The sequence below is a fragment of the Vulpes lagopus genome, chromosome 12, assembly GCF_018345385.1.
Source record: "Vulpes lagopus strain Blue_001 chromosome 12, ASM1834538v1, whole genome shotgun sequence".
In the NCBI taxonomy this organism is placed as follows: domain Eukaryota; kingdom Metazoa; phylum Chordata; class Mammalia; order Carnivora; family Canidae; genus Vulpes; species Vulpes lagopus.
Window position 1 is genome coordinate 63,651,209 of NC_054835.1, and position 23,944 is coordinate 63,675,152.

General features: G+C 35.7%; 1 pseudogene; it reads right to left on the reverse strand.

Moving 5' to 3' along the window:
- Positions 1 to 16,318: 16,318 nt before the first annotated feature.
- On the reverse strand, positions 16,319 to 17,666 carry LOC121472535 (annotated as a pseudogene).
- Between the last annotated feature and the right edge of the window lie 6,278 nt (positions 17,667 to 23,944).

A 23,944-nucleotide genomic window follows, 5' to 3' on the forward strand; every position in this document is an offset into this window, starting at 1 on the left:
TTTGCCAGTCATTACCTTTTTGGATTTTCTTTTTTTTTTACCTTTTTGGATTTGAAAACAGTACATTTGGCATGCAGATGCTGAAGTAATTCACATAATGTACATAAATGAATATTCAAGCACTGGGAAGCTATTTATTTATAAGATGCACATATTACATCGAACTTTGTTCATTTATTTGTCATATTTTATAATATGAAACATACAATAAGTTGTATAAATTATTTGTATACATTATCAGAGGTTAATACTTTTTCCTTTTTCAAAAATTGATTATACTCTCTAATCCCAGCGGATGTTAGGCCTTATTTATCCTTAACGAGCTTATTGCTTAGAGTTCCCTACGGTATGTTAAACACAGAAGGTAATACCAATTTTTAATTATATTTCTACCATTGAGGTATTTTAATATATTGCTTTCAAATTCCACCTGGATAAAATGCTGTAAATCACTTTCTCTAGAGGCTGGTAATTTGAAACCGTCATTTTCCCCTTTACAATGACACACAATTTATATGCTATTGAAGCAAATCAAAAGCTCAAAAGAATTTTAACTAAGAACCAAAATTTGACTTGTTTGATATTCTCTTTATGTTAAAGCTGCTTGACACTTGAGGAGCTCTCCATTTTCATTCATTTATTTGTTCTTTCAACAAACATATAGGAAGCATCATTACATACCAGATACTATTGCAAGAATTGAGGACACAAAGGTATCCACTCAGATCAGTTTTTGCCTAAAATGGCTCACTCTCTACTGGGGGAAAAAAGAAAAGTCCATAGTTGATTATAGCTTTTAAATAGTCTATTTATGTTATGGTAAATGCTTTTAAAAGTAGTATACTTATGTAGACTTACATGGATCTTGTTCACATATCGTTCTGGACGAGCAGCTTATTGAACTTGCTTATCCTGAGTATTGTGCACTTGATTGCATTAATCAGGTAAGATCTTTCAAGTTCGTAAATGTATCTGTAATGCAGAAAATGCAGGAGAACTTTATACTTAAGTCGGAGTTTTACATACCCCACAAACAAAATTAGTTGAAAATGCTTTATCCAACACTATAGATGAAATATTTTTCTATGCAGTTTAGTATAAACACATTCAGCAACTGTAAGGACCATGGTAGATTTTTTTTTTAAGATTTTATTTACTTACTCATGAGAGATACAGAGAGAGAGAGAGAGAGTGAGAGGCAGAGACACAGGCAGAGGGAGAAGCAGGCTCCATGCAGGGAGCCCAACGTGGGACTCGATCCCAGGTCTCCAGGATCACGCCCTGGGCAGAAGGCAGGCACTAAACTGCTGAGCTACCCAGTGATCCCCCCGGGATAGGTTTTTTATATGAATCACTCGATCTTTATAGCTAAGTAACTTGTACAAACAGTACAGGTGAGAGGGTTGTCTATTATTTGGCTGAGACTTAAGTTCTTTTTTCCTAGGTTCTCAGACTCTTCTTCACTGTCATATATATTTATTTACAACATGATAGATGGATGTGAGATGCTGCTTTCTAGCTTCAGAGGCTTTATGGCAAGTCTCTGCTTCTGCACCAGCCTAGGAATTCTCCTTCCATACAGAAATCGTGAACTCCCTCCTGTAAAATGTCATTATATGCAAATTGATTTCTGTATGTACTTTGAAAAATGTAATAATTTGTACTCCAATATATTTGAAACAGAAGTTGGTACTGCCCTAAATATATTTTAACTCCCGTTACTGTAATAAGGCAGGAAATAAATACGTTTTGAGACATCAAAAATGAAGCTAAGAGGTGCAGGAAACGGAAGCAGGAGTTAAATCAGGTAGAGAGAGATGTGCCATTGTTATTGAGCAGAGGAAGAGGCAAGTGACAGAAAGTAACCCTGAGGCTTGCACTTGCCTTGTTGCCTCTCGTCCGTGAGGGGAAACTGGACTGTGCTTAAGATGAACTACTTGATCTGTGCTGGGATGAAAAATTTCTGTGGGTGCAGTTAAATTCTTTAACCTGGTAGAAACTGAGAATTGCTTCATCAGATTTGCTGAGTAGTTTAAACAAAGGACACTCAATATTTTCCCATATTTCTTGCATTTGAGTTTTCTGTGGACCAGAAGTTATATCAGGAAGATAGTTATCAGCGGTTCTAAGTGGTAAGATTGTGGATTTTTAAGATTTTCTCATTGTGACCTCCACATACCAAGCAAGCTTATAACAACATATTTGAGATGTTCCCAGATATTCAGCTTTGGATTTTCATCAGAATAAATAGGAATATATTCAAATAGGTTTAATTCCATTTATAAAATTACTATTTGGAAAAAGAAAAAGTAATTTTTTCTAAACAGATTGCTGAGCTTTGTTATTAAGATCAAATTGTCTCTTGCTAACAATGCTTTTACCCCCAAAATGTCAAAAGCATAGCAGAATTTTGCCTAAGACCTAAGTATGTATTGGTTCAAGGTGACATGATAGGATCATCAGCGTACTTCCAAGTTCAGGGTAGAGGTGGGATAGTTAATTGTTTACCACCAATATTGTTTTCGAATATAAGTTTGTACTACCTGATATTTACTTCTTCTTTTTGGAATTCATTTCCACCATTACTGGTCTAAAAATTCACATTAGATGGCAATATAATTAATGGTTTAAGATAAGCAAGTTTGCAATAAAATTCCTTATTGCCACAAAATTATTTTCAAATCTAACTCATATTTAGGGGAATTGCATAATGAAAATCTTAATTATAGCAACCCTGATTTATATGACACCGTTCTTAGCAAATTCAAGAGTATGGCATCGCTAATTCCTTACGTCCATATACTTTAAACTTGTTCGTGCTGTTTTGCATTGTCCTATGTTTCTGTTTGGTTCTATGTTGTTCCACTATATTCCTTTCCTCTTTCCTTCACTGAATCCACAAATCATATTTTCCCTTAGGTGCTGTTTATTTCCCTGAATTTCTAGTGAGTCATTATATATTGGCCAGGTTATATGCCTTTGCTCTGCTACTTTTTACCAAGAAAGCTAGAATCAAAGACTTGATTCTAAGACTTACCTGCACTCATATGTTTAGCATCTAGAAGAAAGAGTGTGAAACTCTTCAATACAATGGCTTGGATCTGTTTCTGTTATTTTTCTAATTATGACAAAGGTGGACAAAGGATGGATAAAGGTGGGATTTCACTGTTTACAAAGCTTTGGGAAAGGTCTTCAAGTAGTTTCATTAAGTCCCTTATAAGAGCTGGCCTTAAGTATCTAAACTCCAAATTCAGTATCAAAGAATATATGTTTGCCTGGGTCAATGAAAGGGGAGGTTGAAAGGGGAATTCTATTTTATTTTAAAATTTTATTTATTTATTTATTATTTATTTATTTATTTATTTATTTATTTATTTATTTATTTATTTAGAGGGAACAAGCAAGCAGGGGAAGCAGCAAGCAGAGGGAGAGGAAGAAGCAGGCTCCACACTGAGCAGGGAGCCAGATGTAAGGTTGGATGCAGGGCTGGATGGAGGCTCAATTCCAGGACCCTGGGATCATGACCTGAGCCACCCAGGTGCCCCTGAAATGGGAATCTTAGATGGCACTAAAGAACATTTTGGGACACAGAGAGGTGTCTCTGCTGTAGATAATTACACTGGATGACTTTTATATGGGTATGATGCTGGCTGATGTGGTGCCTAGGTATGTGTGTACACAGCTTTTCCTTGATGGAGGACTGGAGTTTCTGTATGGGCTAAGCCTGCCCCCATTCAACTATTGATACAGACGATATATTGTATTTTGGTTGAAGGCTGCTTCGTCCCTGATCCTAATCCTGTTTCCTCCAGAGTCAGCTCCATGAATCAGAGCCCTAACAATCCATTATCTGGTCATGTTCCACTTAATAGTTTCTCCTCTTTCTAACTGGTTGAATTTTATTTTACGATAGGTTAAAAAAAAACAGTTTATTGAGCATTCTTGTCAACATAGACTTTATAATTACCTACATGTTTTGGGTTCATTTAGTTTCATAGGCTCTAAAGAACTCATCTTGTTCAAATAATTAGACCTTGAAAATCCCTTGAAGCTTACATTTCTTTGTATGAGTTTCAAGAGTCTACTCTGAAATAGTAGGATTAAAAAGTGGAATTTTATTCGCCGTGTTTATTTATTCATTTATCTAACATCAATATTGACTGAGGGCTTACCATGTTCTAGGCATTGTTTATGGTGCCAGAGATAGAGAAATAAATTAGACAATGAAAGCCTTGGCCCTCTTAACACCTGTATTCATGGGGCGAAATGGAGGCAAACGAACAATTGAGTATGCAATAAAAATATGAAAAAGTAATAACTGTAATACAGAGAATTAAAATAGGATAGTATCACGCTGTGCTTTAAAAGCCAGGCTTCACCATCCCCCAGGAAGTAATCTGTGTGCTGAAATTTTAAGGAGTTTTCTATCATTCATCAACACAAGGACATTGACTATATTTATCCTGAATGAGAGAAAATATGTGGAAATGAAGGACAAGAAGACAGATAAGATGTACCCTCAGATTTCAATAATGTTTCTCTAACTTTATTGTGTATTAAGATTATTGATGCCACCTTTCTATAATCCAAAATTTAAAGGTCATTTATTGGGTTTGGAGTAGGGCTCAATTACATGAATTTTATCCAATTCCCAAATGGTCCTTGGAATGTACTTTGAGAAACTAACCTGTTATAAATCCATTGAGACAGGATAGGCTTGAGTTTAAAATTTGATTTGGATGTTGAGAATGATGATGCTACAGATGCATTGGAAAGATCTAGAGAAATACCACAATGAGGCTTTCTGGGGAGAGCAGGGCAGGCTTCCCAAGCTGATTCAATAGTGGCTGCAGAGAGTAGGGTTAGGGAACTGGTCCAGGCTTCTTGTGGCAGTTAGGGGAGAAACAAGGTAAAGGTCTTAACTTCCTGTTGGCAACAAAGGATGGAGCACCTGGACAACTTATTCAGATGTGGGGCAGAAAAGTAAGAGGGAAGAGGATGTCAACAAACCCAAAATGGAGCAAAACTAATAAAGTTTTATTTATTAGTTTATTTATTTATTATCAATAAACCTGTTTTAGAATAAATAGTCATAGCATTATGTAATCTACCTTGAGTCTGAAATTAATTCTGTTCTAAGACTTCCCAAATCCTGTTCAATTCTTTTTTTTTTCTTTTGAGCTAAATTGAATATATGCTTTGGTATATCTATATCTATATCTACATCTATATCTATATCATCTATATCTATCTATATCATCTATATCTATATCTATATCTATCTATATCTACGTCTATATCTATATCATCTATATCTATCTATATCATCTATATCTATATCTATATCTATCTATATCTATATCTATATATGGTGGCACACTTAGATAATAGTTTTACTGGATGTGGTATATTAAATTATTGTTTAGCAAATATTCACACTCTCCTTTAACATGGAAGGAGGACAGTACTCTAATTCACAGATGTTGGACTTGCCCATGTGATTTTCCTTTCACAAACAATGGAATATGGGGGAAAAAATGATGTATCCAAATTCGGGAACTTGGTCTTAAGAAGAGTCCTTGTGTGTTTCCCTTCACCTCTGTGGATGATCTCAGTCTCAGCCTGACAAACAAACAGATAAACAAACAAGCCTGCCTTGAATAGCCTCTGATGTAAAATTATTAATGTTTGAAGCCAACTTGGACCAAATCCATAGTTTGGAGCCAAGACCAGCTGAACACAGCCCTAACCAGTCAAAATCCATCAGAGTCTTCAAACTGCAATTTGAAAAGGAGCTTCTCCCAGCAACTCAAATGTTTGAGTGAGAATAATACGTAATGTATGCTATTGAGTTTTGAGATAGTTTGTTGTACAATAACAAACTATAGCCCTGATATATCTATGTCTATAAAGGCATATAGATTATATAACTCTGCTCTTGTCCATTTCTTCTTATATGGCTCTATTCCCTAGACATGGATCTTATATTTCTCCTTTCCATACAACCACATCCTGCTTCTCATTTGTTTATGATATGGAACAAAGTACTCCATTTTAAGATTCACATGATCTTAAATTTATTTTGACCACATCTTTTATGTTCAGAACCTGGAGAAATAGGTAAATCAAAAACATGTGGACGAAGGCAAACACCCTGAAGTTATGGGCCATGCATATTCATTATTTTCTGAACTTTAGGATTTTAATTCTGCTAACTCTTTAACAAAAGTGCATTTTGGAATATGTATGATTTCTCATATGTTAGCATCTGACTTAACCATTTCTTCAGAATTTCCCCTTTCTTGCAAGCATTTTGTTTTGATAATCACAGTAGATGCTTCCCTTTCACTGTAATCCCCACTATTATTTCCTAGGAAATGGGTGGAAGCTAAATTTTACTGCCCTGAGTTTTTATTTGGAGGGAACAGAGGTAGCATATTAGCAGTTTTATTTTTTTCAACAGCAGAATAAACTTGGTAAGCCTCCTGGAACTTACTGGCACATAATTTGTGTTCAATCAGATTGGTTGAGTTAGTGGATAAATGGATCAATCAATAAATTTCCAATAGCCTAAGCCAAATTTTATTTATTAAAAATATTGGCAATGTCAATAGGTCTGAAAGATATTTCAGAATTCAAAGCACAACGTAAGTGTTACTTCTATGTGGTAGAGCATCAAGATAGAGCTCAAAAAGTTTAGGCTATTTCTAATATTCGAAGAAGATTAGTAGGTGTGATAATAAGAGCCTCCATCTTGATGCGGTGGATGTATTATGATATGTAATCATAGTAAGATAGCTACCTTGGACCCCATAGTATGGAAAATTATTTTCCTAAGTATTTTAAATATACATTTTCAAGTTATTAGCCAATTAATGTATCCCTCTGAGGATTAAGCCTTACTTGCATCATTTTATAGAAGAAAATAGAGACTAGAAAATTTTTAAAAACTTACTATGTCTATCAGGTCAGGCAAGGCTATGTTGTGATAACAAGTAACCCTAAAATTCAAGCACCTTAGCACAATAAAAGTTTATTATCTTATAAAAAATGCTGCAGGTCCTGGTGATTCTGCAGGGCAATTGCCCGTGCAATGGCAATCCAATTATTCAGGCTAAGGGAGATTCCAAAGCCCATAGCTTTCCAGACATATGATGCCCCGAAGAGCTGAACATCGGTTCCTACATGTTCCTTCACTCAGAAGGTAGTGCAAACCGTGCCTTCACTCAGAGGTAGTGCAAACCGTGTCTGCTCAAAGTTCATTAGCCAAACATAGACTCAAGTTTATTCCTATGCTCAAGAGGACAAGAAGCAGAATCTTCTATTGCTTAGCAGGAGAGAGCCACTTACCATTGGAGAGTAGCGACCATGTTCATCTGAAGTTATCCAGCTAACAAGTAGAAGAACAGGGATTCGAATCCAGATCTATCTCCAAATTTTGTGTTCTTAATCTCTGGGCTTTCGGTCATTCTTTGCCATAAATTAATTAACGAGACTTTGGGAACTCAGAACAAGAAAATTCAAAGAAGGGAGGAAACTAAGAAACTGATTTCTTTGTGGAAATAGATTACTAAAGGATTTGTAGGGTAACTTGAGATTCCGGAGGCTTAGGTGTGTTGCACATGCTACTTAAATCACTACCTAAGCCTTTGGTGGCACCTGAGAAAAAAAAACACTGTGGCAAATTTAGGAAAACGTGCATCCAGAAATAATTAATGTCCTGTTCTAGGTTTTAACTCTGATTGACAAGCCTTGACTACGTAGGCAACAAATGTTTTTAGGGTGGGACGACCTACTCATACTAAATATGATGTCTAAAATGCATTCTGCATCTCAGATGAAAACCTCTGAATATTGGATTCGGATAAACAATCTGTTTGGATACTTGGCCTTCTGTCAGATTGAACAGGGGCTCTCTTGAGATGTCTATCAACAGAAGAGGGCTTCTCTGTTAGGATAAAAAAAAAAGTTAATTAATGATTGATTGACCTGTTGAAATGCTAGCTGAGATATATAGCTCACCTTGGCTGTGTGGTCACTTGAGAATTCTCACTCCACTTTGCTATAAAATGGATTCATTAGTATTCTAACTGCTTATTTTATTGTCACTATAGCTATGGCTACAGTTACAGTTTTACTGAGCAATGATATTTTTATTTTGAAAGTTAAAAAAAAATCCTTATATTATGGTACATTATGCCAGAGTATAGCTGCTAGACAGATTAAGGTCAAATGAAGCAACCAGTCTAGGGTCTCATTAGATTTATATGACTTTATGTAATTATTTTAAAAGAATTACCATGTAGAAGTCCAAAGTGATCTTAATTATTTCACTGGAATTTGCTTTTAAATTTTCATTTTTATATCATTTGACAGCCGAGTTAGTCAAAATATCAAAAGCTTAAAAACCTATTGGAGAGCTGTCCATAATTATAAATATTTAAAATTTGTAGTCATATGAATCAGATTGGAACAAAAATAGTTGTCAGGTTGATTCGATTGATCACAGGGCTGTAATTAACTTTTTAAGTCTATTGTACTTATCATTTTATATTACAATAAAATGACCAAGAAATGTTTAGAATGAATCTGAGGAATATATATATACATATATATATTTGCACATTTTAGCAGTCACAAGGATGAAAATACAATTGAAAAGCACCTTTCTAATTAGTGTGTGGCCCATCTTGACACTTTGAGAAACAAGTTATCACTACTCTGAAGAAAATATAGTACTGGAAATGGCCATCTGAGAAGAAATAAAAGAAATTTATACCTTTAGTGTCAGCAGATATAGTAACTACTAATTTACCAAAACTCACAGGAAGAAGCATTAAATAATGCTTGATGTCTTTTAGAAAAAGCTCTGCACTCTCCTGACTATGGTTTCTGGGATTAGTCACACAGATTAGTTTTTCAATTAACACCTCTTTTAATATTAGATTTATTTTTCCATAAGAAAACATAGATACATTGGTTTCCTAAAATTCATGAGACTCCCAAAGCAAGGCAGGTATTTTAGCTTATTGCTATCACATGCAAACAAAGAAAATATAAGAATTCAGTAGAATTTTGAAAACTCTAATTTAATTTGAAGATCACTAGTAAAAGCTTAGATTTGCAAAGCAATTCCATAGGCATGTCTATTATGCTTATAACAGAAGTTCTGCATTGTATCTTCCAGTAGGTACGTCTGATGGTAGCAAACAGGAATGTTTCCTAGTTGATAATAGACTAAAAGGAATAATTACTTAAATTCATGAATATAAATTGTATATATGCACACAGACACATACATACAATTGATATTTTAAATATGAAAATGTGTGCTCGTGAGTCATTAAAGCACATTCGGTTTTTTACTTCATTTTTCAGGAGATCCATCATTGATAAGGTCTAAAAAAATAAGATACCCAGTGGTTTGTGAAGATGCATTTGACCTATTTTTGAAATCTATTTAGTTATAGATTTGATTATAGATCCAAGTCATTGAATCTACATTTCTCTTTATGAAAACCAGGAAAATATCATAGTTGGAAAATACTCATTGATTTTCAAACAAAACAAAACATAGAGCATTTAATATTTGGCAAAGATTTCACCTTAAGTGTGAATTTACCCCATAATTTTTTTAATGAGCTTAAGAACTGGTCTATTATAGAAAAAGTATAGAATAATATTCATTAATCATGCAATCTCTATAACATGAGAGGCAGAGTATGAAGCAAGATGGAACAAAACGATGTCGAAAAACTTGAGTATGCATCAGAAGAAAAATAATGTATCCCTTGGTTCTGATACTTTCTGCCTCTTTGGATTTGGGGAAGTGACTTTCTGCTTTAAGCCTCAGTATCCTGATATAAAATGGATATACAACCTCTCAATTATGTTGCAAAGAGTAAAGGAAACCAAAAAAAAAAAAAAGAGTAAAGAAAACCATACACGAAGAAGCTCTTTAAATATTGAAAATCATGATACAAATTGCTATTCAACAGAATGACTCCACTGGAATCACATGAATTTGAAACTGTCTTTTTGTTATTATATATTCACCTTGTTCCATGTTGACCAGCAATACTGTTTTACTTTCTTTTGCAACCAATTCTTTGTTGTTGTTGTTGCTGATTTTTAGCCTTTTTGGAATTTTTTAAAATTTTAATTTTATTTAAATTAAAGCTGCTTAACATCTAATGTATTATTAGTTTCAGGGGTAGAATTTAGTGAGTCATCAGTTGGATATAACAGCCAGGGCTCATTACATCAAGTGCCCTCCTTAATGCTCATCACCACTTACCCCATCCCCAATCCACCTCCCCCCCTTCCCAGTTTGTTTCCTTTAGTTAAGAGTCTCTTACAGTTTACCTCTTCTCTCTGTTTTTGTCTTACTTTATTTTTCCATCCCTTCCCCTTTGCTCATCAGTTTTGTTCCTTAAATTCCACACACGATTGGAATACTTATGTATAGCCACTTCTTCGTTTTGAACAAGGTTTCTCTCATGTCCTCACCCCTATTTTTAAGCAGTTTATGGTCCTACTTTACTTCTGTATCGGCAGTGGCCTAAGGAAACAGATTGAATAAAATTACCAAATAGTGAGAAATTTACAGGAAACTGATTCACATTCTCCATCCTTTTAAATAATGCTTTTTTTTCTTTTTAGTTATTTCTTTTAACTTTTCCTCCACTATCCTTTTTGTCTTCTAATACTAGAACCAAAAAAAGTAAAAAATAAAAATAGAATCAGAAAAAATATACTAAAGCAGATGCTTTACCTACAACTATTATTATATCTGTTCCCACTAGTATTCCTACACTGATTGCTGCTGCTGCTGCTGCTGCTGCTGCTGCTATTAAGCCTGGCTAGTATATTTTAGTCACTGATCCCAGAATTTTATGTTTATTGTCTTAAGGGATCATCATGACAAGCTCATATGAAGGTTCATTTAATATCCATAAATTGTGGTCCAAATAAATTACCCAGTTCAAAATGACTGCGTGCACATCCACTGAGGTGAAATGGGTGTTCGGGGGACATGTCAGGGGCCAGAAATGAAGGAACTCAAGCTAGTCAGAGCCCAACATACACTATGTACCCAGCAGGCAAGTTTCCAATGAGATGAACCATTCTCACCTGTCCTCTAGCAGAGGATGACACATGGGTGTCATAAAACGTGTAACCCACGGAGTCGCAGAAAAATAATCATCAGGTGATCCTATATGCAAGGAGTACAATGGAGTGGAAACTGCTGCACAACACATGATGACTTTTTTAAATAAATATGAAAGATTTTCAGGGACATTAAAGGATGGCATAATGCTACTTCTCTCATTCAGTCATCCCCCGGACATATTTTAAAATTATGTCTTTGGTGATACATGAATTAGGTTCACTTCTCAGCTCCGCCATTCGGCTTTCCAGCGTACATCATTGATTGGCTTCTCTGGCTCTTCATCTCCTCATCTATAAAATGGGATAATAATAGTATCTAACTAGGACTATTATTATATCTGAATTTGACCATCCAAATAGCACATCTCACAGAGCCTGGTCCATAATAACTTCTACAGATGAATATTGTAATGACCGTATTTAGCAATAGTGACCGAAACCCTATAAATCTTTTGTTTCGAAAGATGTTTTTTTTCCTGTTATAGAATGAATAAGTCATGGGAAGAAAAGGTACAGTGTATGGACTGTTGTCAATGATACTGTAATATTGCAGAGTCACAGATGATAGTTACACTTGCGGTGATCACAGGATATAATATAGACTTGTTGAATTACTATGTGCTGTACCTAAAACTAACATGACATCATGTGTCAACCAAAAAAAAAAAAAAGATACAAAGCTCTGGTTATAAAATAGTCACAGGTATATAATTTACAGTGTAGGGAATATAGTCAATTAATAATACTGTATAGTGACAGAGAGTAACTAGACCTGTAGAGGCGATCATTTTATACATTTCATAATGTATAAAAATATCAAATCACTGTTTTGCTTATGAAACTTAATATAATGCACGTTAGTTATAATTCAATGAAACTCAATTTCTTAAAAAATAACTTCTCCTAATGCAAAAAAATAACTTCTCCTATAAAAAATAACTTCTCCTAATGGCCAACTAAGGCCAAAACTGCTGCCCATTTAGTTTAAGATACTCAAGTGAAGACTAATTCAGTTATCTCCCAAAATACCATTCCTATAAACTAAGAGAAAACCAGCTGAGAACACGTCTCCCCTTAAGATCAGTGAAGCAGGACTGAGTTGGATTTTACCATCTGAAGTCTTTCTTTAGATGAAATTCCACATCTGATTCTTTTTATGTGTGCTCAAGTGAATAGTCACAATTTATAAATGTCCTGTGGTGGTAATATGCCACAAATTCTTCTCTCTGCAGTAAGATTCAGCCAATTAAGTAACTTTAGGTGGGAAACCATTGGACAATCTACTCAGCAGGAGCAATACCTACTACCTATATAGTTAATAATGCATTCCTCCCTTAGTGCCCACACAGCTTTTGAACTTTTCCTTTTTTACTGATCATCAGATCCAGAAATCTAATTTTTAAAATAAAAACCCAAATGTTTTATATATATATATATTTTTTTTTTTTTCTGAAACAGTGATCTTCCCCTACTTAAAACATTACAAGAGACTTTTCCTTGAAGAATTTGAAATCCACTGATGTGTGTCTCAACCCTAAAAATGAGCCTGTAAAGGATTATTGTCTTAACCTCAGGCTAAACTTGCCATGCTGTGTAAGTCAGTGGCAAACACAAATAATAGTTTCTAGTTTTTTGTGCAACTGTAAACAAAATTGTAGAGAATTGGATCAATCAGAAATTAACTTTGAGTATTAAACAAAAATAAAAAAATAATTTAGAACTGATGCACCAGTGTTAATGTGTATATGCATAACAAATATTAATGCACACATGGAAAACACAAGAAAACATACCTAGGGTGCATAACTCTGTGTGTAGGAGTCATTGCAGTGTACACCTAAAATAGGTAAATTTTTTGGTTATGTACATTTTCACATCAATTAAGCTGTTAAAAGAAGAGAAAAAAAGGGTTACACTTCTGTGGGAAAATCAACAAGGAATTCCAAATAATAAGATTCCTGTGACATTTCAAGTTATCTGGAAATAACCACAATTTTCCATACTGTGTATTTTTCAGAAAAGTCTAAAAGCAAATTGTATTAAAGATGAGTACAAAAAGAAAAGATGAATACATGTGGCTTATGATACTCTGTGCCACAAAAAGGAAAACTTTGAGAAATTTGAAACTGGGCTGCCCAAGTTTTGATCATTCCTAATATTCATCTGAACATTCATTCAGCTCACTGTGTAGTGTGAACACTTGCCAGATTGTTCCCCTTGAGCTCTGGCATTTCCAAAGCTGTCCTGAAAAGGAAGAAATCTGGACAAGTAACTTTCAAGTTCTTTCATTATAAAACTAATTGCTTCTGTGTGTCCTTAAGTATAATTATTTTTTTTACCATATAATCATTACATTTCTTCTCTATGTGATATATTTTAGGTGTAACCTAATTTTAAAGAGTGAGGGTTTTCCTACTTGGCATTTGATTGTCAAACACAGGACATTGCCTGCTCATTCCTACATTATTTTCCCTAAATCTAATCTACATATTGTGTCTTCATGATGTCTCTGTCATTGAGATTCTTGCCATGTAAGGTAGTGGTTCCTCTCCCAAATTCTTCGAAGTATAAACATGTGCCTATGGACATTGTGCTGAGAAAATCGTAATTAGGGGTTGTCTGTAGGATCCGTAGGATGAGTGCAGAGCTCACCTGTAACAAGATCAGAATCAACTGGTCGCAGAAGAGGGAGAGTAAGATTCCTCAGATGCTGGTCCGGTGAAACTGTCATGGATGAGTGCTAGAAATACCTCAGATGGACATATCTCACTGCACCACTTAGGGTTCCCCAAAAATCCAGGCCAGTGTTGCGTATATATGTGTATACACACCCACGCGTGCTCATACACACGACGAGCGAAGAAGGAAGGGGGAAAGAGAGAGAGAAAGAAAAAGAAGGCAGAGGGAAGAGAGATTATTTTCCTTTTAAGGAATTGGCTCAAATGCCTGTGAACACTGGCCAGTCCAAAACCTCTAGACGAGACCAGCAGGCTAAAAACTCAGGTAGGAGTTGACGCTGCAGGTCACAGGCTCAACTCCTCTTCCTTCCCATGAGCCTCAGGATTGGCTCTAATGGCCTTCAAGTGGTTGGATGAAGCCCACATTGTGAGGTTACATTAAAGTCAACCGATTGTGGGGCCTCCTGGGTGGCTCAATCGGTTAAGCATCTGCCTTCCACTTGGGTCATGATGTTCAAGTCCTGGAATGGAGTCCCACATCGGGCTCCCTGCAGTGAGGAGTCAGCTTCTCTCTCTTTCACTCTGCCCCTCCCCCCCTGCTCAATCTCTCTCTCTCTTTCTCTCAAAGATATCCATAAAAATCTTTTTAAAAAAAGTAAAAAAAAAAAACGTCAACTGATCGTAGATGCTAACTGCATGTACAGAATATATTTACTGCAACATCTAGATTAGTGCTTGAATAAATAACTGGGCCCAGAGCTAGCCAAGCTGATACAGAAAACTGCCACATCCCCCTCCCCCTTTTTCCATTGAGAGTAGCTATTTTATGCACAGGGGTCACAAATTCAAATTTCATTGACTTTTAACGAAAGATTTATTGGAGGGAGAGAGAGGGAGGAGAGAGAGAGAATCTCCAGCAGGCTCCCAGCTGAGCACAGAGCCTGACGTTGGGCTTGATCTCATGACCCTGAGATCATGACCTGAGCCAAAACCAAGAGTTGGACACTTAACTGACTGAGCCACCCAGGCTCCCCTCAAATTCTATTGTTGTTGTTTTTTTATTTAATAATGAATCATTAAACTTTGTCTATTTAATACCATTTTTTTTTTGACTCGGAGAAATGTCATCAGGCAAAAGTTCCACACGCAAACTTAAGCTCTCTGAAATTTCTTTTCATGTGCTTATTTTAATAAGTGAGAGGGGATAATATAAATATAAATAAATATAATAAAACATGTATATGAAACATGTACTGTTAACATTACAGTACTTTATTTGAAGAAATGAGAGACACATTTTCTTTTTCCTGATTGATGTTTTACTATGCAGGAAAACAAAACAACCAAACAAGGAATATATTCCATTTCAGTCTTCATGGTTCAAGTAAAGAAAAGTTCTCATAATTCAGGTGTGTACCTGAGTTACTTTGGCCAACCCAACTTTAGCTTTATCATATTTTAAAAATTCATGTATAAAAATAAGTATCAGTTCAAAATATAGGTTATTTTAAAAGACTGCAGGAAATATAAAAATAATTAATTTTGGTGGAAATGTTAAAACTGCCTGAAATTCAGAAGATGTATCATATGAAACATTATTGTTAGGTACAACTGCACTCAGGGTTATCTTGTTTTACTATTTATGTTCAGGCCAGAAGTACTCAACATGAATCTCCTAATTTACATTACTAAGAGGGGCCCTTAAGGTGCTCCATTTCCTCTGCCTGGCACTCCCCAAAACTATCCTGGCCCCACTGCCCCCATCCTTCAAAGCAGCATAATGGGCAGCCATTCTAGAATTTTAGAGCTTTCTTGGGAAATTATTCCTTTAAGGGATTAAAAATCTTTAAGAATTACTGGTTCAGACATACATGCCTCATAACAGTCTAGATTGTTTCAAAATATGAAATCAATATGTATTTAAACTTTTATATTTAATCTTAGACCTTAAATTTATCATTAAAATCCAATATTTTCATGAAAATAGGAAAATAGAATAATTCAGTGTCACCTGTTTGTCTCAAATACAAGTACAGTGAGTAATAATGGGAATGGCAACAAAACAGAAAGAGCACTTGTATATATTTACCCAAAATGAAATAACTCTCTAAATTCAAGGTGTATGGCGGATTGGATATTTGATCTTAGTGACTTATGCTACTAGTTCAATGCTTAAATACCAAAGGAGGCATTTTTCTCTATTCACACAGTCTTTTAATGTATGCATATGCTCATCTATAAATAGTTTCCCCTCCATGTTAATATCTAATCATTAAATATGTTTATTTCAAGTTAGTCTATGTGACCCTGTGTTCTTCTCTTCAGAAGCATCAATACTTTGGCCAATAGTTTGAAACATGAACTTAGCATAGAATCCTGACAATCTGAAAAGAGTCCCAAATACTTTTTTGAAATGTTAACATTAGAAAAAAACAAAACTACAATTGTCAGCTCTATTTCCTGAAAAGTCAGTTGAGGTAACCTCTGCAAGCCACAGCTCCACACTTGCACACGGTCCTGACCCTCTTTTTGGCTGGGCTTTGGTCAGCAGAATCTGAAGAACCTTTCATCTGATCATCAAAAATGAGATCTTCTCCAGCATTTATAGTTCTCCTGGAAAATAATGCTATTCGGGGAAGATGGGTATCAAGGTTGTCAATGAAAACATTGAACACCTGAAGATTTAGGTCAAAACTGTGATTAACAAAATGAGAGCCATTTCCATATCAGGCTGCATCCACTGTGAATTAATCAGATTCATAATCCAGATCAAAGACATATGTGATTCCCTTGTTGGGGAATATAACTGCCCCCGTCTTTCAGCTTCTTCGCTTGTGATTACCTCTCCAGCGTATTCCATGACAAAACTCATTCTTTTAATCTTAACAAGGGTTTTTACACCACAGCCACAGCCATTGCTAGTTCAAAAGATGCAAAGTGAATACTGGGTGCCTTTGCGTACAATCCTATTGGGACAATCGGGTCCACACTGACACCTCAAGTTGCATTCATAAATGGGGGTACCAGGTGGGATTTTAATTTGCCGGTTTTTATTATGAGCCAAAAGAACTCCAGCTTCAGCAGGACAACATTTCTCAAAGAAACAATCTGTACATGAACAACCAAAGGCAGCTTCATTGACTAAGCTGATTCCAGTAGCTGGTTTGTATTCATTAATATAGTAGAAGTCTGAAGATGAGCCCTCTAAGTCAACAGCATTTTCAACAAAAATCATTCCTTTATGATTAAAAAATCATTCCTTTATGATTAAAAAATCATTCCTTTATGATTCTTCTGTTGATTTCATCTTGGCATCTCTGCAGAGCTATCCTCTGTTTGGCCTTCTCTACAATGCGTTCAGCAATGGCAGGTTTCAGAGCTTTGTTATTGTCTTTTAGAGATACTGCTTTGCCTTTCTTTACCTGAGATAAATAATTATGCTTGTCAGTAGAAAACTGATGAAGTAGTAATGGGCAAAGGTTTTGCAAAGGTTCCCAAGTATTTGTGGAACCTGGCCATCCTTTCCATTTTACGAGATACTATTCCATATCCTCGTTGTGCCTCAGTCCCGGCCACTGCCATCTTAAGGAGCTCGCATGTGGTATGGAAATGCAAGGAATTATACAAGGTCTTCAGACTGTTTTTTTTTTTTTTTTTGTCTTTTTTGGTTTGTTTTTTCTTTATTTGTTTTTTCATCTTGCTCTTTCATTTTGTGGACCCCAAAACTTGAAAATGGGATTCCTACCATTTCACTTAAGCATCCCAGATCCTGCAAGAGGTGCCCAAACATTCCATTTGAAAGACAACCTTAAGTAACTTAAACAAATAAAGTTCAGAAAATTGATGTTCAGCTAGATTTGGATTTCTTTCCCACATTTAATACAGTAAGGAGAATCGAAAAGAGAATTGTATACTCCATCCTCAGTTAAATTGGAACTATTATGAATTAAACCCCAACCTGTGGAATAAAATGAAGGGTTTTTAAAATCAGTGAAATAATACTATGATGAAAGCAAGCTGTGTAAAGAAGGTGCTGTCAATCGTAGACCCCAGAAAATGTCACAAGTATTCTTTTCCACATTAAGCCATCTACGGAGAAACACAGGATTTTTGTAAATTCTGGGTTAGTGTTTTTTTTTTTTTTTTTCAATTATCTTTATTTTTAATTTTTATTAAAACTTTATTTTTAGAGCATTTGTATGTTCAAAGCATAATTGAAAAGGTGCAGAGAGTTCCCATATTCCCTCTGCCCCCCACACCCACAGCCTCTTCGTTATCCACATCTCCCACTAGAGGGGTATGCTTGTTACTGTTCTGAACCTGCGCTGACAGAGCGTAATCACTCCAAGTCCACAGTTTGCATCAGAGTTTGCTCTTGGTGCTTCACATTCCGTGGGTTTGCACAAATGCATATATTGTATGATACCCTACAGTCTTTTCACTACCCTAAAAGCCCTCTGTGCTCTGCTTACTCATCTTTCCAGCCCCTACCCCTGGCAGCCACTGATCTTTTTACTGTCTTCATAGTGTTTCCTTTTCCCAAATGTCATATAGTGGGAATCACACAGAAAGATGATCTTTTCTACTTTGATTGCCTTTACTCCTTTGGCAACCTTTATCAAACTTAATGGAAGTTACCATTTATTTTCAGTTTTCAAAGAGTTTTTATCATGAACAGGTAATGGATTTTTTTTCCTCAAATGCTTTTTCTGCATCTGCTGTTATAATTAGCTGATTTTTGTCTCATTTCTAGGCTATTAATGTGATGGATTCCATTAGCTGATTTTTGAATCTTAAATCAGCCTTGTATATCTGGGATAAACACCACATACTCATAGTGTATAATTCTTTTTATACATTGTTGGATTGGACATGATATTTTATTGAGGATTTTTGCATCTATTTTCATATTAGAGATATTGGTCTATAATTTTATTTTCTTGTAAGATCTTTGATTTGGGTATTAATGTGATCTTCACTCATAGAATGAATTAGCAAGTGCTGTCTCTACTTCTGTCCTCTGGAAGAAATTGTAGAGTAATGGAAAATTTCTTTCCTAATGGTTTAGTCCAATTCACCAGTGAACCCACCTGGACCTGGTGCTTTCTGTTTTGGAACATTATTAATTATTGATTAAATTTCTTTAATTGAATAGACCTATTTACATTACCCATTTCAGACAAAAAAAGATTGCATACTTCCTCCTATGTGATTTTGGCAAATTGTGTCTTTTAAGCAATTGGTCTTTTTAAGTTATCAAATTTGTGGGTAGAACATGATTCATAGTGTTCCTTTATTATCCTTTAAATGCCAATAGGGACTGTAGTGATGTCCCCTCTTTCAATACTGATACTAGGGATTTACTCTTTATTCTTTTCTCAATGTGAGCAGCGGCTTATCAATTTTATTGATTTTTTTCTCAAAGAACTAGCTTTTAGTTTCATTGATTTCCACTATAATTCTTATTATTTATTTTCTTCTTCTTACTTTCAACTTATTTTGTTCTTTTTGTAGTTCCCTAATGTGAAAACTTAGATTCCTGATTTTAATTATTTTTTTAAGAGTATGCAAATTGTTATATAATTCTAAGTACTCCTTTCACTGCAGCCCACAAATTTCAATAAGTTTTGTTTTCATTTTCATTTAGTTTGAAATATTTTTAAATTTCTCTTGAGATTTCTTCTTTGACCCATATGTTATTTAGAAGTTGATTTCCAGTTACTTTGGGATTTTCCAGTTATCTTTGTGTTATTGATTTCCAGCTTCATTCCATTGTCTTCTTAGAGTAGACATTGCATTATTTCTATTCTTTTAAATTTGTTAAGGTGTGCTTTATGGCTTAGAATGTAGTCTGCTTTGGTAACTATTCCATGTGCGCTTGAGAAAAATATGTATTTTGCTCTTGTTGGATGAAGTAGTCTATAGATGTCAATTATATTCAGTTGATTGACATTGTTATTGAGTTCAACTATGTCCTTATTGATTTCTGCCTGCTAGATTCGTCCATTTCTGAGGCAGGGCTCCAACTATGATAATAGATTTACCTGTTTTTCTTAGAAATTCTATTAGTTTTTGTCTCATCAGTTCTTGGGATATCTGGTCTTATACAAATACATGAGAGTAGATATTCTCTTTTTTTTTATTTTTTTTATTTATTTATTTATGATAGTCACACAGAGAGAGAGAGAGAGAGGCAGAGACACAGGCAGAGGGAGAAGCAGGCTCCATGCACCGGGAGCCAGACGTGGGATTCGATCCCGGGTCTCCAGGATCGCGCCCTGGGCCAAAGGCAGGCGCCAAACCGCTGCGCCACCCAGGGATCCGAGAGTAGATATTCTCAATTCATGCCTAAAAGGTTTTTCAATAGTAAAAACCCACTGCTCCAAGCTAGTGGTCAGTTGAAATGCCCTAAGAAGGCCTAAAAATGGTTAAAACAAACAAACAAACAAAAACAATGAACAACAACATAAGTCCTTCTCTGCTGAAGCTCTCTAAGGCCTATAAATTATCACCTCTGCCCTCCATCAACCATTCCGATTCTCTGAAATAAACCAAGATTCTTCAAGTTGTTGGCCTGATGGATAGTACGGACCTTCATCTCCAGGACATCTGAAGTCTTATTTGCCTGGCTCTTATAAGGTACTTATTGAAATTGCCCCATCCACAGTTATCATTGAAGTTAGAAACATCAAGAGATAACCTAGTGGATACCCTAAACTCCAGGCGTGTATCTTCCTGCCCTCTGTGTGCTAGAAACCCTAGATCCTCATCATACTTGTAGCCATCATCCCAGGTAGAAGAATGACTCTGTTTTTTTTTACCGTCTGGTTCCCTGGTGTTAGTTATAGATTACAGTTCAGCCAAGCTGTCTCTGTCTTCCTTAACTAAATTATCCAACCTTCATATCTCACCACTATCCCAAGAATTAGAATCTCAAATCTGTCAGAGCCTAAGAATTCATGGAAGAGATGATCAGATAGAAAATGCTTAGGAAAGGTACCTACTTACTTCTGCCACTTGTTTGCAGACCTGTATATCTGGTGATACTGCATTTTATTCTGATCATTGATAAGGTGACTATTTGCACCTCGCAGAACTCTCCAACAATGCAAGATGTCCTTGAGTTGTTCCTTAGTCATGCATTCAATATCCTCTTCAGCCATTCTATCAGGTTGGCTGTTAGAGTGATGACACACGAGTAACGGGCCCATTGTTGCTTCTCATAGTCTGAAGCAAACTGTGAGGATATTATTATCAAAACATGAGGCAATATGTAAGGCCTTAGGTGGTATTTTCCCTGGAGATGCTATAGACAGAGAAGATATTAGCAATATGAATAATTTTGGTTTGTTAGAATTGCTGTCCCCTTTAAGATGAAATATAATCAACAAGTCTCCAAATACCTGTCTTGAGAATTCAGCATCAGTCTCTCCATTTAACAAATGGGGGCACTAATCTGGGTAGTAGCTAGATTAGGTACTAAGCTCTTCTCTGGTCACTGAGAGCATCCTCTGAAGTGGATACTTTTTGAAGGTCATTTGCATGAGACACAACTGGCAATCCTTGTGGCCTCTTCCACCTCATAACTCTATGCTTCCAGTTTTTAAATATTCTTCATTGCTGCTCTATGATCAACCAGCCAGCCTATTTTATCGCCAGAGTTTGGTGTATATTATTCACTCATGTCTTTCTCCATATGGAACCCATAGTTTTGTCTTTTGGAAGGATTTCCCTTCAACAGTGTTTTCAGGGACCCAGGTCAGTGGGGGCTCTAATATGGTAGCAGTCTATTTTTCACTAGTATAAACACCTATTTATTGGTCTAAAAATTTTCATTTTTTTTAATTTTAAAAATATTTTCTAAATATTTTATTTTTCTTATTCATGAGAGACAGAGAGAGATGTAGAGACACAGACAGAGGGAGAAGCAGGCTTCCTGCGGGGAGCTCGATGCAGGACTCACTCCTGGGAATCTGAGATCATGACCTGAGCCAAAGGCAGATGCTCAACCACTGAGCCACCCAGGAGTCCCTATTGGTATAAGAATTAGATGGACATCAATTACTTGTCTCTTAACTGGAAATAGCCCCTTAGTCCCTCAGTGTGAATTGAGAAAAAGTCTTTGCTGGATCAGTGATAGGTGCATTGAGTCTAAACTTTGTTAGAGCCCAACCCAGAATGCAGTGCTTCCCTCATACAATGTGATACTTCTATCCCTCTCTAACTTTGTACTTCAGTGCTTTCAGTGATGGCTAGATTGTGATGGGCAAGTCATGTTGCTCTGTCTTGTTCCCTTGTCAGTTTCTCAATCCTTACTAGGATATAGGACCAGACCAAGAGCATTTTTTCCAAATACTACATAGTTGGCTGTAGGAGGTATTTCTGTACTCCAAAGCACTAGAGATATGTACAGCTATCTTGTTAGGGTTTACAAAAGACTTCATTCATGATTCTTAATCAACACAGATACATAAACTAATATCTTATTGATAGGCCACATAGCAAAAAAGACAGGACAGCTTTCACTAGAGCATGAACCTGCCACAGAATTCGTTCCTGGTTTGGATCTTACTTGAAACCGGCAGCCTTCTGTGTCACCAAATAAATAGGTTACAAGAATATTCCCAAGTGTAGTATGTGTTTGCAAATTCACTAAGCTCTTTGACTCATAATGGTAAGAAGTATGGGGCAGAGAGTGGGGGTGAGGAGCAACATTTTCTTTTTTTTTTTTTTTTTTTTGCCTTGATGGTGATGTCCCAGCATGATTCAGCCCACTGGACTCCAAAACTTTATCAGTGTCTCATCTAAATCATCAGAGAGTTTATCTCCTATATTCTGGCACATGCATGTCTTACAGGGACATCTAGCCCCCTAGGAAAAAGGTGAATGAGGGCTCAGTAGGAAGAGCTGAGCTGATGGGCACGGTAGAAAGAACGTGTGACTTTTGATCTTGGGGTCATGAGTTCAAGTCCTATGTTGGGTGTAGAATTTACTTTTTACAAAAGTTGAAAAAAGAAACAAGTGAATGACAGAGAGTACTAAGAAAACAAATGACTCTTAAATATGAAAAGATTTTCAGCCTCATTTGCAAGAGAAATGCAAATTCAAATTACACCTTGATACTATTTTTTATCTTTCAGGTTATTAAAGAACAATACGTCTGTTCTTTAGAAAAAGGGAGGAACAGACTCACATATTGCTCAAGTATAAATGAGAAAAAATGTCTATGACAGTCAATTTACCATATCTATCAAAATTTCAAATGTGTGTGCCATTTGTCCTAGCAATTTCTTTCCTCAGAATTATCCTACAGATAATAATGCATTTGAGAAAAATGACATGTGTAAAAAATTATTAAGCAATGCTTTTTGTATAATTAACAAATTGACAAATGATTTAACGGTGGGCTGGTTAAATAATGTCATTCAATGGATAGAAAAAATGATATAAATCTTAAATGATATGAAATGATATCCAAAATTTTTTTTACCTTTTTTTAAAATTTTTATTTATTTATGATAGTCACACACAGAGAGAGAGAGAGAGAGAGAGAGGCAGAGACACAGGCAGAGGGAGAAGTAGGCTCCATGCACCGGGAACCCGACGTGGGATTCGATCCAGGGTCTCCCGGATCGTGCCCTGGGCCAAAGGCAGGCGCCAAACCACTGCGCCACCCAGGGATCCCTATTTTTACCTTTTTAAAATATTTTATCTTTAAGTAATCTTTACATCCAATATGAGGTTTGACCTCACAACCCTGAGATTAAAGTCACATGCACCTCTGACTGAGCCAGCCAGGCATCCCACAAATATATTTTTAAGTGGAAAAGCAAGATACTGAACAATGTATAATGCATTTTACCATTTTCCTTTGCCTTTGTGTTTATGAAGAATTTCTGGAACAACATTTAAGATTTGTTACTTTTTAAAAGTGGCTTCTTCATGGGTGGGAAATTGAGTGTTTCGATAACAAAGACATGAAAATTCCTTTTTTTACTGTATGCTTATTTATTCTTTTCGATGTTTTTACTATATGTATATATTATTCATTTAAAAGATCAGTATAAATTCTACCTAATTCAATCTAAATGTTC